The 15,842-nt window shown below is 43.5% G+C and overlaps 1 protein-coding gene across 5 annotated transcripts in view; it reads left to right on the top strand.

The window, feature by feature from the left end:
• Positions 1-15,842, top strand: part of TIAM1 (TIAM Rac1 associated GEF 1) — a 261,361-nt gene that overhangs the window by 223,429 nt on the left and 22,090 nt on the right. The window contains exon 1 of one of the 5 annotated variants that reach the window (XM_069760835.1): positions 617-1,122. The exons of the other annotated variants lie outside the window; for them this stretch is intronic. The gene's annotated coding sequence lies outside the window, so the exon portion shown is untranslated. Of the gene's footprint in view, positions 1-616; positions 1,123-15,842 lie in introns of those variants that run through there. 5 annotated transcript variants of the gene reach the window in all.

Genomic DNA, 15,842 nt, shown 5'->3' with positions numbered 1-15,842 from the left:
GATTCCCTGTAAATAGTCTCTACTACATTAGCATGAGATCAGGTTGGCGGAATGTCCGGTGACTTTGAGCTCCTTTTCTTGGATATTTTCGTTTAATCTGAGCTCCTCTCTCCAATTGCCGATGCCACAGTGATTTCCGGAACAGTTTTTTTCTTTTTGTTTGCCCCTCCCTTCCAAAGTTTTCCCCCCATTTAATAAAGGTGCAAATGTTCCCATCAACCAACTGGGCGTGTACCTCAGAACTGCTCTGTGGGCGTTTGCTTTTTCTCCCCTAATTCTGGCCAATCGGAACACGGCGGGGTCCACAGAGCAGTTCTGTTGTCCACGCCCAGTAGGTGAAAGGAACATTTGCACCTTTTATCACCGAGGGGGCATAACTTTGGAACCGAGGGGCACAGAAGAAAAAGAAAAACTGTTCCAGAATCAGTGGGGCAGCGACAATTGGAGGGAGTTGCTCAGTATAAAAAATAAAAAAATAAAAAATCCAGTGACAGGTCCCCTTTAACGTATTGTGGAAAAATGTAGGTGCTGAATATAACACCAACGAAAATTGCCCCCAAAAGTAATTGATCAGCACCTAATTTTCCATTTGTTCCCGCACTTATAGGAAGCGTGTGCATTTAGCTTTGTGTAATTCTGCTAATCACACGTTACTTTATATGGCTCCCCAGCATTTTTAGCTTGTTCCTGCCTAGCAGAAAATGCAATGCTATCTGTTCTGTCGCAGAGGGGGGCCTGAGCGCCACATTGATGGCTGGCACTGACAGGCAGTCACCCGTCTGGCAGATAAATAAAGCCTCCTTTTTTATCCCCCCCTTCCTCCTCCTTCGGAAAGAACAAGCACAATCCTCATCTGTAGCTCTCGAAATTCCCTGGAAGTAATAATGACTCTGGTTGAATAGAAGAATGTTCCTGTGCGTGTAACCCACAATCTGCCGACTGCAGCCGCAGGCAGCATCAAGTTTTATCATGCCTGCCGCACCTACCCTGAGCGGCGAGGAGGGTGCACGTTGTAGGAGCAGATCCTCTGCCGTCGCCTGCCTGCCCCTCGTTAGGGATCAGGCAGCGGATCTCCTCCAAAGCTGAAGGTGAAGAGACCATGGCCAGGTGATCGCGCACAAGGTACCTCGTTCCAGGCTTCACCCCTAGGTGCCTGCCCGTGATGTAGAATGTCAGAGAAGGGATTAACGAGCACTCCATTTCTTAATTAGGATTTAACGATTTTAACAAATTTTTATTTTATGTTGCTTTGTCGCTAGATTCATATGTACGTATAAGGGCTGGTTGTGGCGTTTTGACCTTTAGGGGCTGTTTGTGTTAGTACTGATGGATAATGATGTATGTATAGATGTGACTGTTGTATATTTGGGTATAGTATATAGATGTATAATGTGTTTCTATGTGTCAGTATATAGAAATATATAGCGTGTCAGTATATAGAAATATATAGCTTGTGTGTGTGTGTGTGTATTGCATGTGCAGTATGTATGACGTGTTTGCAGAGAATGAAGATGTATAGCTTGTGTAAAGTATGTCTGTAAAATTGTTGTGTGCATGTGTTTACATATGCAGGCACAGTATATAGATGTATGGTATGTGTATATAGATGTATAACATGTATCTGGGTAGATATGACATGTGTATAATGTATGACGTGTGCGTACAGTGTATAGATTGTGTAGATGTATGACGTGTGTGGGTGTGTTTAATGTGTGACGTGTGCATATATAGACGTATGACGTGTGCGTACAGTGTATAGGTGTTTGATGCGAGTACACAGTGCAATGTATGGTGTGTGAGTAATGTATGACATGTGTAACATGTTATGACGTATATACACGTATGACCTGTGCGTAAAGTGTATGTGTTTGACGCGGGAACAGTGTATAATGTATGGTGTGTGTAGATGTATGACGTGTACAGTGTACAATGTATGACGTGTGTGTGTGTTTAATGTATGACATGTTCATATATAGACGTATGATGTGTGCGTACAGTGAATACGTATACGTGTTTGACGCAAGTACACAGTGCAATGTATGGTGTGTAGATGTATGATGTGTGTAATGTATGACATGTGTAACATGGAACGACGTGTGCATACAGTGTATAGGTGTTTGACGTGAGAACAATGTATAATGTATGGTGTGTGTAGATGTGACGTGTGTAGATGTACGACGTGTAATGTTTGACATATGTACAGTGTATAGATGTGTAATACGTTAAGACGTGTGTATGTATAGACTTATGACATGTACAGTGTATAATGTATGATGTGTGTATTGTGTAAATGTATGACGTGTATAGATGTATGTGTATGTCGTATATAGATGTATAGCTATAGATCTCTATACTGTACACACATTATATAAAGTGTATGTATGTGCAATATAAATATTTTATTTAACCCTTTACCTTCTGCTCTTGGCTATAAAGCTTGATAGACTTTAAAAAAAACTTTGCTATGATTACTTTTCCTGTTTTTACTGGGCATTCACATCTGATATCTTTTTATTTATTTTGTACTTTTTTGTCCGTGAAATCTTAGTCTTTGGATGTAATGTTTCAGCCTTTTTCTGGCAGTTGTTGATCCCCCACCAATGAAATAAATGTGAAGAACAGATTTACGTTAAACAGATATATTTATATGTAGATTTATTTTAAAACAAAAAAATGAAGAAAAATTTTAGTGAGTGCGCTAAAACCTCTCCAGGCTATAGATGGGAATATTTGTTAATGAACGTCTGCCCCCGGGGGCCTCTGAGACTGACAGGTTGACATCACTGAGCGCCGCACCGAGCAGGCAGCGCTGCCATAGATACACATATCGTTCAGATGAATTCCTCTAAATTCCCCTGAGGGCCAAGAACATGTAAAAATATCTCATATGGAGGTGATCCAACTGAACCGGGGGTGGGCTAACCATGCATATGGGACCTTGCATAGTCGTAGGTCCTGCAAAAATTAAAAAAAAGCAAGAGGTAAAGCGGTAAGTTCTCGAATGTAATGGGATGACCCATCCTGTGTCGTGGCCTCTAAGGGTCGGTAAGGACCCTTGACCTTCAATGCTCGGGGATGAAGCTCACTTTGTAGGACTTGATTGATCTGTGTCTTAAGATTTTGTAGATGTGATCACCCCACGCCCAGGTGTTCATAATCTGCTCACTTATGGCTCCTGCTGAGTTGTAAAGGTTAGAGCCCAGTTCTCATGCTAATGTAATGGAAGCCACGTGTGAACGGCCCTGGGGGAGCCGGCACAGACATGTGTGAAGTTGGGGTAATGTTTGCTTTGTATTACTAGATAGAATCACTTCTGCTTTGAAGTGTTATCTCCGTTACTGTAACTATGTATGACCCCTACGTATTATCCGTGCAGAAACCTGCAGCACATCCATCCTCTACAGAACGTAATCCACCATGACAGGTCAAGAATATGACTAATGGGCCATATTTATCTTAACGGGATCATCTCATCACACAACGTCATGGCATGTCATTGGGGTATACATTTCCTATCGTTTCTTGATCGGTTGGTTTCTGACTGACTTACCTTGAGAAAAAAAGCCACAGTGATGTTTCATCACTTACTTGACCATCAGTACTGGCATCCACTTCATTTTCGGCATCCTTGGTGGTCCGACCTCTTTTGCAATATGCCATTTTTTTATGAGACTCCTTCAGAGAGAACTTAGTAGTGATTTAAGAATGCAATTTACCTTTTAGATATTAGAGCAGGTTTCTTTTTTCTTTTCGTTTTACTTCCTTCAGCCAGATCTCTAGCCATGGTGACTTGATGGATGAATGATCTGTAGGAAGATCAATCTTGTGTAAGCCAACATAGGTCCACCAGGGTCTTCTCCACCGTTATTGATATTATCAAGCCATCGGGTTGCTGGGCTTCTTCTACGCCTGGTTCCTTCAATTTTTCCGATCATGATGTCCTTCTCTAGTGATTACTGTGTGATGTGTCCAAAGTAGGCAAGTCATAGCTTGGTGATCCTTCTTTCGAGTGACATGTCTCGCTTGATTTGTTCTTCTTGCCATCCATGGTATTGATAACCTTCTTCTCCAGCACCACATCCCGAAGGCTTTGATTCTTCATCTGTCTTGTTTTTTTATTGTTCGTATATCGTATCCATATGTTACCACTGAAAATGCCAAACCATGTACGAGCTGTCTTCAAATCGAGGAACATTTCACTGGTGACTAAGACCTTATCCAGTGACTTTTTTGATTTGTCCATAGCTAATCTACCTACTGTAGCAGTGCCCATTTACGATAATGGGAGTCACCAAACAAATGTGGATACGTGTGCAGATTCTTTACATTGGTGGGAGACCAGTTTGTTGGAACCCCACCAGTCTGACACTTAAAACGCTTCCAGATGGTATGTTTTCCGTGAATCGAAAAAAAATGGCCAAGAGCATGAAATATACCAAAATAAAATAACATGACGTACATCCATGTAACCAATTCAGTCTTGAGGATGTTGCTTGCATGGATGTCACAAGACAGTTGATGAAACAGATTGGCTGCAGTGGTCACATGAATATACGACCACCTTCCTGCTGAAAAGTAGCAACAACCAGTGCCAACCAGAGAATTGGCAGAGAACATAACAACAAATCAGATTTGGATATTCTTTATTTTGGCACATTCCTTAGACTTACACTGGTTGGTTTTTGCCAACATATCTGTATCTCTTGACCCAATTCTTGTTTTTTTACTAGAAGATGTTTAAAAGGGGTTTTGTCACCTTAATTTTGCTGTTTGTATCTCCTTTCTCGTGAGGCAAATGTGCGACTCAAGGCTGAGATGTCTGTGGCATTTTGCCGTCAAAAGAACCACAGTGACTACACGCTACTCCACATCTCCACCTGAAGCTGTAGAACGTTTTGTGATTTTCTTCAGATCTTTTCTTGGTAGACCTTTCAAGAAGCATGAACTCAACATAAGTGGTGTCATGATTTGGAGATTGAGCATCTGAAGTATCAAAGCAGTAAATCCAAAGGCCAAGAGAGATTACCTGGTGTATAAGCATTTTGAGGAAGCCCTGATTTTTGGAACCTAACTGCTTAAAGTGGCTATTGTAAGTCCATGACCAGTTTCCTTATGTTAAATCGGTGCAGAAATGGCATTCAGGAAGCCACCAGAGACAACGGTATGTCTCCGAAAACTTCATTCTGGACTAAAGGAAACTATAACTTTTCACCATGAAGGGGGAGAGTCTGTTGTATCTGGTCCTGCACATGTTTCCTTTGAGATATTCTCTCGCACATCTTATGGTAGCCAGGTGTTGTGTTGTGGTGTTTTCCCAGCTAGGGAAAAGAGGATTAACCTTTGGGAATCACTGATTAAAGTGTACTGTGATGTTCTCTTAAGAACAAACAGGGGGAAAAAAAATGCTACGGCACTGAATGGATAAGAACCAAATGGGAGCTTTGTCAGAATTAAATACTGTGTTTGATAAATTATGACTGTGACAGAGATAATTTACAAAGGAGTGCATCAAAAACTAAACTGTTGTTTTTTTGGGTGGTTAGTTTTCTTAAAAGGAGGCTCTGCGTAATCCATATATCTTGTCCTGGAGTAATTTAGTTGTTTTGCTATTTCCAATCATGGCCTGCAATATTACCGGTAATCAGATTTTTCTTTTTTTTGTTTTGTTTGTGGCGTCTACACTTGTCTAAATGCAGATAAAATTGTGAAAATTTGTTTTCTTCCATGCATAATATGACTTGACTATACCTGCATGAAGTCTCTAAACTCGCAGATACATGTGGGTGAATTTTTTTCTTAGAGCATTTTCATAAAAATACCAAAGTTCTTGTCCACTTTGACCTATATATATTTTTTTTAATAAGACCCTTCTCATGATCACAGGGTGCCAGTCTTATAGGCCCGTTAGTGATCGGAGATAAAACTAAGAGTAGCTGGTGTTCGATTCCCTTTGAGCGCCACCGCAGGGGAAACTGAAGCATTACACATTGCCCTTTTAAATCAGAGGGTTGTTGATGTAATGGGTCCTCCATACTGATGAGCTAACGTGCTCAGATAGTGTTATCCGAGCATGCTCGGGTGTTAAGCGTCCTTGACGTGCTAGAATAATATTTTCCAATCCTCTCGGTCGTTCGACAGCAGAAACATATGCGGGGAATGCCTGCATGTGTTGCGGCTGTCGAAAATCTGTGAGACATGCATATTATTCGAGCATGACTAAGACACTTGGCGTCGGGAGCCGGCCTCTGTTAGCGGGGGGGAGCCGGTCTCTGTTAGTGGGGGGGAGCCGGTCTCTGTTAGCGGGGGAGCCGGTCTCTGTTGGCGTCAGGAGCCGGTCTCTGTTAGCGGGGGGAGCCGGTCTCTGTTAGCGGGGGGAGCCGGTCTCTGTTAGCGGCGGGAGCCGGTCTCTGTTAGCGGCGGGAGCCGGTCTCTGTTAGCGGCGGGAGCCGGTCTCTGTTAGCGGCGGGAGCCGGTCTCTGTTAGCGGCGGGAGCCGGTCTCTGTTAGCGGCGGGAGCCGGTCTCTGTTAGCGGCGGGAGCCGGTCTCTGTTAGCGGCGGGAGCCGGTCTCTGTTAGCGTCGGGAGCCGGTCTCTGTTAGCGTCGGGAGCCGGTCTCTGTTAGCGTCGGGAGCCGGTCTCTGTTAGCGTCGGGAGCCGGTCTCTGTTAGCGTCGGGAGCCGGTCTCTGTTAGCGTCGGGAGCCGGTCTCTGTTAGCGGCGGGAGCCGGTCTCTGTTAGCGGCGGGAGCCGGTCTCTGTTAGCGGCGGGAGCCGGTCTCTGTTAGCGGCGGGAGCCGGTCTCTGTTGGCGTCGGGAGCCGAGCACGTTCACTCATCAATAGCAGAGACTCCAACATGACCCATGCTCGTTATATGCTTCCTAGGGATCTTTCCATTAATTGGGGATTTCCTAATAGTACTAAACCAGACATGATATGGCTGAAGATGCCAGTTTATCACATAATGGAAACCTTATTGTTGGTTTTACACAGTCATGTTGTAGGCACAGTCATGTTGCATTGGACCTGAAGGTCGTCTTGTTTTGTAAGATCAGCGTCCGCTTTCATTACATTGAGAAAATTTGCTGCTGTGGCCTCTCGGTTAAGGTAGCGATCACACTGGGTAATACTAGGCTGGCGCGGTAATTGTCCTAGTGTGAGCCCAGTTATTTTTGTAAGCCTCTGTTCGCACCATGCTTCTGGGAAGAAAAGGGTTTTAAAAGCTGGGAAAATGGATGAGAATTTGTTTCAGCCTGTCAGTGTGATCTGCTCTTAATTACCCTTGGGACAATAATGGATTAGAATGGGCAGATAAGCGCAGCGTGATGAAGATAACAATCACAGTTACAGATGAACGGCAATACCAGGCACAGCCTGTACGCAGCAGAGGTGCTGTTTCTGGGGAAAAAAAGCACCTGTTTTTCTGACTAGTATCTCTAGTGATTTTCCTTGCTTTTTTTTTTTTTTTTTTGGTTTAAACATTTTTTTTTTCTTCTTTTTTTGACTGTATCAAGGAGAAGTCGACTTCTCCTTGTAGTGCTGCACATGTCCAGGCTGGTAATAGTGACTGAAAATTTTTTGGGCTTACAATTGTTGTTTTCTTTTCCTTAAAACAAAAATAAAATAAATGAATAGCCTTTGACATTTTTTTTTTTTTTTTTTTTGAAGACGGGAGGAGATCAGATGTAATTAAACAGCTATTCTAGCTCTGCTCACTTCCAGGATGCACGCGGGGCCAGTGATGTCCCATCTATTGAGGCATCTGTCCTAATCATTACAATAGGACGCGTGCACAATATCTGTCCTGCCGAGTTTCAATAGATGTGTTATCGGCCCCGCTTGCCTCCCAATGCGAAAGTGAGTGTATTATGACATTTCAAGATTTAATTAAAGGGACTCTTGTCAGTATAGTGTTTTCAGACCAAGTACATACGCTTGGTGCACCCTTGGTGGGGCCGAACATTAAAGTGCACCTTCCAACCTGCTTGTTTTCCATCTATTTCTGCCCTTCTCCAACTCTATGTAGCCAGAGCTGTCAATCAAAGAAGAATGGGGTAGATGTGGATAGACGGACAGAAAACAAGTAGAAGGGAAGTTGCCCTTAAATGTTTGGCCACGCTATGGTTCAGAGTCCCTCTACTTGGTTTGAACAGCCATTCTGTCCTGACTAAGGCCTTAAATTGACTTTGTGTTTGAGAGAAACCCCTTTAGGGTAAAGGCCTGAACAATGTAGATCTGGCTTATGGATTCTAGAAATAGCTGAATTTTCCCCGTTGCTTCGACTAGCCAGCTGGAAAAATGTGGTAATGCATGATGGCCAACTCTCCTCCGTACTTCACGGACTGTCTCTTCCGACAATATCTGTGCCTGACCACTGCATCCAACTAATATCTAGCAATGACCAACTGTTTGCCTGCAGCAACTAGGCACCAACAACTTTCGAAGAGAAGATTAGGCCAGTGGGGAACCCAACCAGCAGTAGTGAGAAGTGATGAGGCATCTGATTGCTGCTGGTTGGGTTCCCTGCCCAGTGTTCTTCGAGTGTTTGGTGCTTGACCACTGCAGTATGTGCTGTCACCTTTTTATTTTTCCTGACACCCTTTGGTCATATGTTAATGAAAAAGGATTTTCTACCCATTTATCACCTCTGACCCCATACCATTTATGATGAACCCAGATCTCGCCACCACGCCTGACATCACTATTACGTCAGACAGATCACTTAATGTGGTCTCCCCGCTTTCACAAATGAGAAGTTCTGCATCCCCTGAGGACACGCGAGGTCGGCTTGATACAGTTTTACACAAACGCCCCCTGTCTACATGGACCCAGGAAGGCACGAAGAGTAAGATGATGTGGCCCACGTAGTCACTGATGTGGCACCACACTCTCTCACAACCCTGACAGGCTGAGAGTCCCCTTTCACTAGCACCAGTGAAACCAAGCCACTGCCACCAGTTCATCATTAGATATAAGCCTAGTCCATTAACGGGATTATATCTGGCCAGAAACCAGCTTCGGTAGCATGGAAGGTTAAACTGAGAAATGGACGTGTGGATTCATGGATCGAGATCAGAGCAGCCCAAGGTTAAATTATATATTTAATTGCCTTAACAGTGCACTAGAAAATAGACTATATACACACAATGGTTACAAATATGCAATGGTCAGATATGCAAATAAAATAGTGGTAGGACAAAAGATATATAAGCAGATGGATCATGTAAATTACCGATTCGATTTTAGACCATGTGCATGCAGGGGGCATGGTCTGCCAGCTGGCTCCCTAGGTCCTTCACAGCATGTTACTCTATAACGCCCGCACTGTCGAAAGTGGACCGCATGCATAACAGAGAGAGAGACCACATGGCCTTGCACTAGCGTTTATCTCCTTTGGGTAACTCTGGGCTGAACCTAAAGCCCCTCCCTTACCTCTGCAGCTAAAAACGCCATGATGGGTCATAATTCCTTAATAGACGGTCCTAGGGAGGCCGTTTTGGCGCCATTGGATCTGGCCAGGCCCCTGCTGCGCGCTAAAACCAAACACTGCTTTGCTATCTTGTTTCTACTAGCTTCTATTTATCTCCGTACTCTTGGGTACTAGAATGGGTCGAGACCCAGGTGGGCGTTCGCCATGTTCTGGGGATCTCGGAAATATACACAATGTACGACTAGGACATTAAAGTATCTCCATAACTCCTTATGAAATTGTGTTTCTGGAATGTTCTAGAAGGTGTCAGCAGCTTCAGGAGGACTCTATATTGCAAGCAAGCCACTCACAGCCTTTGAGGCTTCACCACCTCTGCTGAACTAGATGTTCCCTTGAGGGCTTTATAATCCCATACCAGATAGGATACAAATGATTAACATGAAATTATATCTCCAATATTTTTCACAACATTCCAAATTTGGTTGATTTGTAAACCTTACAGAGCGCAATAAAGCAGCCTATAGGCATGATATCAACCAACTGATATGTGCAACTGCAGGTTATGGCCAACTTCCAACCAAGACCATCCAGCATGACAGTTCAAAACTTTGAAAGACACTTGCTTGTGAATGAAGTTGCCCATCCAATTTCTTACCAAAGTTTGACCACAAAACTGCAGCGATCTTTCCTTTAAATCACTAATGCATAGCACCATAATGGTTGACTAAGGCCCACAGGGGTTGGTCATGATGCTCCATGAACACAACCTTGAACTAAAGCCTGCCATACACATCAGATGGCTGTAGCTAATCGTCCAGCCGGCAGCTTTCTGGCCAGCTCTGGTGGCGGCTTATCTCCGGCAGAACAAAGTGATCGGCAAGCAGGAATCGTACAAGCATAAGCGACATCTCCCCCAATCGGTTAACTGGGTCCTAATATATATTAGTACGTTTTTTTTTTTGTTTTTTTTATGGTTCTGTAGGTCTAGTAGAACATGGCTTTGTAAGTCATAGGTTTTCGGAGAGCATGTAGGTAACAGGAAATGGTGGACTAACCCCGTGGACCCCCAACTATTTCTATTTCTGGATATCAAAGCTCTTTAGCAAGTTACACTCACCCCCCCGTTGAGTTAAAGAAAGGGTTGCCCTACCCCCAACTCCAATGGGTTTTTTTTTATCAGCACGAACCTCGAAACAGGTCTCCGATGATTGCAACCCTCCGCGGTGTTAATGCCTCCATTTATTACAAGCTGGCTGCTCCTTTTTGAAGAACACCATTTAGAGCCAATGTTTTCAGACTTGAAAAGCCAACGTATTCGCCAACGCACCTCCACGTTTGCCGTCTGTGATTAACTGCGCATATTATATCATAACCTAGTGTGATAAGAGGAAGATTGCCGAGCCTACATGAAAGCCGACTCTCTTCACGTCTCCAAATACCATTATTATAATCCTATAAAAATCCTCCTCAAATCTTTTTTTTTTTTCTTTCCATATCGGATCCATTTGCAATTGAAATCCATGCCCTCACAGATTCTGTTTACTGTACTTCTTCATGCGAGTTTCTGGGCGAGATTTTGCAATGTCGTTGCTAGGTGACTCTGTGCCTACTCATCCTGAAGAAGAGCGCGGTGGTAAGGGAGTCTCTCCGAGGCTTCTTCCCCGTCTGTAACCCCTTATCATCAGACCCATTCATGTAATCGTTCATCCGCTATTATGAAAGGTACAGGAAGTACAATGGATGTGCACGGGAGCTTGCCGAGAGATTTTCCTCTCCTGAATTGGCGTAATTGCTATGTGTGTTAGCAGATGTAACAGGGATCCGTGTAATCTCTCACAGCAGAGAGAAAATTGTGATGACACGGGAGTAATGAAACTCAAGGTTACCTTCCGATAGTGTGCAAGTCAGACAAGATGCTAGGATTTCATAGACATGAACTTTGGAGTGGGAAAAAAGCATTGTTATATCCATAGAAGTTAATGGATTTTTTTCAGGGTCCCATTGACTTCTGTGGGGAGGGCAGTCTCTGGCAACAGTCAAAGGCAACTCAATACAAATCTAGAGGCAATCATGTTTCTTAGTGTTTAAGTATGCCTATGTGTATGGGGTGTGATTTTGTGTGTGTGTGTATAGGTGTGTGTGTATAGGTGTGTGTGTATAGGTGTGTGTGTATAGGTGTGTGTGTATAGGTGTGTGTGTATAGGTGTGTGTGTATAGGTGTGTGTGTATAGGTGTGTGTGTATAGGTGTGCGTGTGTGTATATATAGAGGTGTGTGTGTATAGAGGTGTGTGTGTGTATAGAGGTGTGTGTGTGTGTATAGAGGTGTGTGTGTGTGTGTATAGAGGTGTGTGTGTGTGTATAGAGGTGTGTGTGTGTGTGTATAGAGGTGTGTGTGTGTATAGAGGTGTGTGTGTATAGAGGTATGTGTGTGTGTGTGTGTGTATAGGTGTGTGTGTGTGTGTGTGTGTGTGTATAGGTGTGTGTGTGTGTGTGTGTGTGTGTATAGGTGTGTGTGTGTATAGGTGTGTGTGTGTATAGGTGTGTGTGTGTATAGGTGTGTGTGTGTGTATAGGTGTGTGTGTATAGGTGTGTGTGTGTGTGTATAGGTGTGTGTGTGTGTGTATAGGTGTGTGTGTGTGTGTATAGGTGTGTGTGTGTGTATAGGTGTGTGTGTGTGTGTGTGTGTGTATAGGTGTGTGTGTGTGTATAGGTGTGTGTGTGTGTGTGTGTATAGGTGTGTGTGTGTGCGTGTGTATAGATGTGTGTGTGCGTGTGTATAGGTGTGTGTGTGTATGTGTGTATAGGTGTGTGTGTATAGGTGTGTGTGTGTGTATAGGTGTGTGTGTGTGTGTATAGGTGTGTGTGTGTGTGTGTGTGTATAGGTGTGTGTGTGTGTGTGTATAGGTGTGTGTGTGTGTGTGTATAGGTGTGTGTGTGTGTGTGTATAGGTGTGTGTGTGTGTGTGTATAGGTGTGTGTGTGTGTGTGTATAGGTGTGTGTGTGTGTGTGTATAGGTGTGTGTGTGTGTGTGTATAGGTGTGTGTGTGTGTGTGTATAGGTGTGTGTGTGTGTATAGGTGTGTGTGTGTGTATAGGTGTGTGTGTGTGTATAGGTGTGTGTGTGTGTGTGTGTATAGGGGTGTGTGTGTGTGTGTGTGTGTGTGTATAGGTGTGTGTGTGTAGGTGTGTGTATAGATTGTGTGTGTGTGTGCGTGTGTATAGATTGTGTGTGTGCGTGTGTATAGATTGTGTGTGTGCGTGTGTATAGGTGTGTATGTGTGTATAGGTGTGTGTGTGTATGTGTGTATAGGTGTGTGTGTGTGTGTATAGGTGTGTGTGTGTGTGTGTATAGGTGTGTGTGTGTGTATAGGTGTGTGTGTGTGTATAGGTGTGTGTGTGTGTATAGGTGTGTGTGTGTATAGATGTGTGTGTGTGTGTGTGTGTGTGTGTGTGTGTGTGTGTGTGTGTGTGTGTATAGGTGTGGGTGTGTGTGTATAGATGTGTGTGTGTATAGGGGTGGGTGTGTGTGTATAGGGGTGTGTGTGTGTGTGTGTGTGTATAGGTGTGTGTGTGTGTATAGGTGTGTGTGTGTATAGGTGTGTGTGTGTGTGTGTATAGGTGTGTGTGTGTGTGTGTATAGGTGTGTGTGTGTGTGTGTATAGGTGTGTGTGTGTGTGTATAGGTGTGTGTGTGTGTGTGTGTGTGTATAGGTGTGTGTATAGATGTGTGTGTGTATAGATGTGTGTGTATAGATGTGTGTAGATGTGTGTGTGTGTGTGTAGATGTGTGTGTGTGTATAGATGTGTGTGTGTGTATAGATGTGTGTGTGTATAGATGTGTGTGTGTATAGGGGTGGGTGTGTGTGTATAGGGGTGTGTGTGTGTGTGGGTGTGTGTGTGTGTATAGAGGTGTGTGTGTATAGGTGTGTGTGTGTGGATAGAGGTGTGTATAGATGTGTGTGGGGGTGTGTGTGGTGTGTATAGAGGTGTGTGTGTATAGGTATGTAGATAAATAGATAGATTATAATTTATTGTTGTGTATGTACACACGCGTGCGTACACGGGAAAATATGTATTTGATGCACTGCCGACTTTGCAAGTTTTCCCAACTACAAAGAATGGAGAGGACTGTAATTTTTCTCATAAGTACACTTCAGCTGTGAGAGACAGAATCCAGAAAATCACATTGTATGATTTTTACATAATTAATTAGCATTTTATTGTATGAAATAAGTATTTGATACAATAGAAAAACAGAACTTAATATTTGGTCCAGAAACCTTTGTTTGCAAGTTACAGAGGTCATATGTCTCCTGTAGTTCTTGACCAAGTTTGCACACACTGCAGCAGGGATTTTGGCCGCCTCCTCCATACAGATCTTCTCCAGATCTTTCAGGTTTCGTAGCTGTTGCCGGGCAACATTGCGTTTCAGATTCCTCCAAAGGTTTTTATATTGGGTTCAGGTCTGGAGACTGGGTAGTCACTCCTTAGTTGCCCAGGCTGTGTGATTCGGGTCATTGTTATGCTGGAATACCCAGATCTTGCTCTTCCTGAAGGAAGGAGGCTGTTGGCCAAAATCTCGAGATTCAAGACCCCATCCATCCTTCCTTCAATCCGGTGCAGTCATCCTGTCCCCTTTCCAAAAAAGCATCCCCAAAGTATGACGTTTCACCCACATGATTCACTAGTTGGGACTATATTTTGGGGTTTGTTCTCCTCCTTCTTCCTCCTCCAAACAGTGAGTGGAGTTGATACCAAAAAGTTCTATTTTATTCTCGTTTGACCACATGACCTTCTCCCATGACTCCTCTGGATTATCCAGATGGTTGTTGGTAACTTCAAATGGGCCTGGACATGTGCTGGTGTGACTGGAGGGATCTTGCATGCCCTGCACTATTTTAATGCATGATGGCGTAGTGTGTTACTAATAGTAATACTTAAGACTGTGGTCCCAGCTCTCTTCAGGTCTCCAGGTCCTCCCATGTAGTTCTGGGCTTATTCCTGACCTTTCTCAGAATCATCCTTGCCCCACGAGGCGAGATCTTGCATGAAGCCCCAGACCGAGGAATATTGACAGTCATCTTGTGTTTCTTCCATTTTCTAAAAATTGTGCCAGCAGTTGCCTTCTCACCAAACTGTTTGCCTATTGTCCTGTAGCCCATCCTAGCCTTGTGCAGGTCTACAAATTTGTCCCCGGTGTCCTTAACCCCTTCCTGACCTGTGATGCAGCGTATGCGTCATAAAAGTAGGTGCCAATCCGACCTGTGACGCAGTGTATGCGTCATGGCGGGATCGCGTTCCTGCGGGTCAGGTGAATGGGTTAACTGAAATTTCATCTGACCTGCAGGAACAGGGGGAGTTGTACTTGAGCCCCGGGGGGTGGCTTCCCTTCCGAGCTCCGACGTGTGCCTAAATAGTGGTTCCCCTCCACATATGCGATACCAGCGTACTCGGGACAAACTGGATAACAACTTTTGGGGTGCAATTTCTCCTGTTACCCTTGTGAAAATAAAAAATTACAAGCTAAAAAATCATTTTTGAGGAAAAATGATTTTTTTATTTTCACAGCTCTGCGTTATAAGCGTCTGTGAAGCACTTTGGGGTTCAAAGTGCTCACCGCACATCTATATAAGTTCCTTGGGAGGTCTAGTTTCCAAAATGGGGTCACATGTGGGGGGAGCTCCAATGTTTAGGCACACAGGGTCTCTCCAAACGCGACATGTTGTCCACGAATTATTGGAGCTAATTTTCCATTCAAAAAGTCAAATGGCGCTCCTTCCCTTCCGAGCCCTGCCGTGCACCCAAACAGTGGTTTACCCCCACATGAGGTATCAGCGTACTCAGGACAAATTGGACAACAACTTTCATGGTCCACTTTCTCCTTTTACCATTGGGAAAATGAAAAAAATTGTTGCTAAAAGATCCTTTTTGTGACTAAAAAGTTAAATGTTCATTTTTTTTCCTTCCATGTTGCTTCTGCTGCTGTGAAACTCCTGAAGGGTTAATAAACTTCTTGAATGTGGTTTGATCAGCTTGAGGGGTGCAGTTTTTAGAATGATGTGACTTTTGGGTATTTTCAGCCATATAGACCCCCTCAAACTGACTTCAGATGTGAGGTGGTCCCTTACAAAATGGTTTTCTAAATTCTGTTGTAAAAATGAGAAATTGTTGGTCAACTTTTAACCCTTATAACTTACCAACCAAAAATAATTCTGTTTCCAAATTTCTGCTGATGTAAAGTAGACATTTGGGTAATGTTATTTATTAACTATTTTGTGTCACATAACTCTGTGGTTTAACAGAATAAAAATTAAAAATTTGAAAATTGCGAAATTTTCAAAATAGTCTCCAAATTTCTGTTTTTTTTTTTCACAAATAAACGCAAATATTATTGACCTATATTTACCACTAACTTGAA

Source organism: Ranitomeya imitator, chromosome 3 (assembly GCF_032444005.1).
Source record: "Ranitomeya imitator isolate aRanImi1 chromosome 3, aRanImi1.pri, whole genome shotgun sequence".
Classification (NCBI taxonomy): domain Eukaryota; kingdom Metazoa; phylum Chordata; class Amphibia; order Anura; family Dendrobatidae; genus Ranitomeya; species Ranitomeya imitator.
The sequence above is the reverse complement of the archived record's forward strand: the minus strand, read 5'-3'. Positions and strand labels throughout refer to the sequence as shown.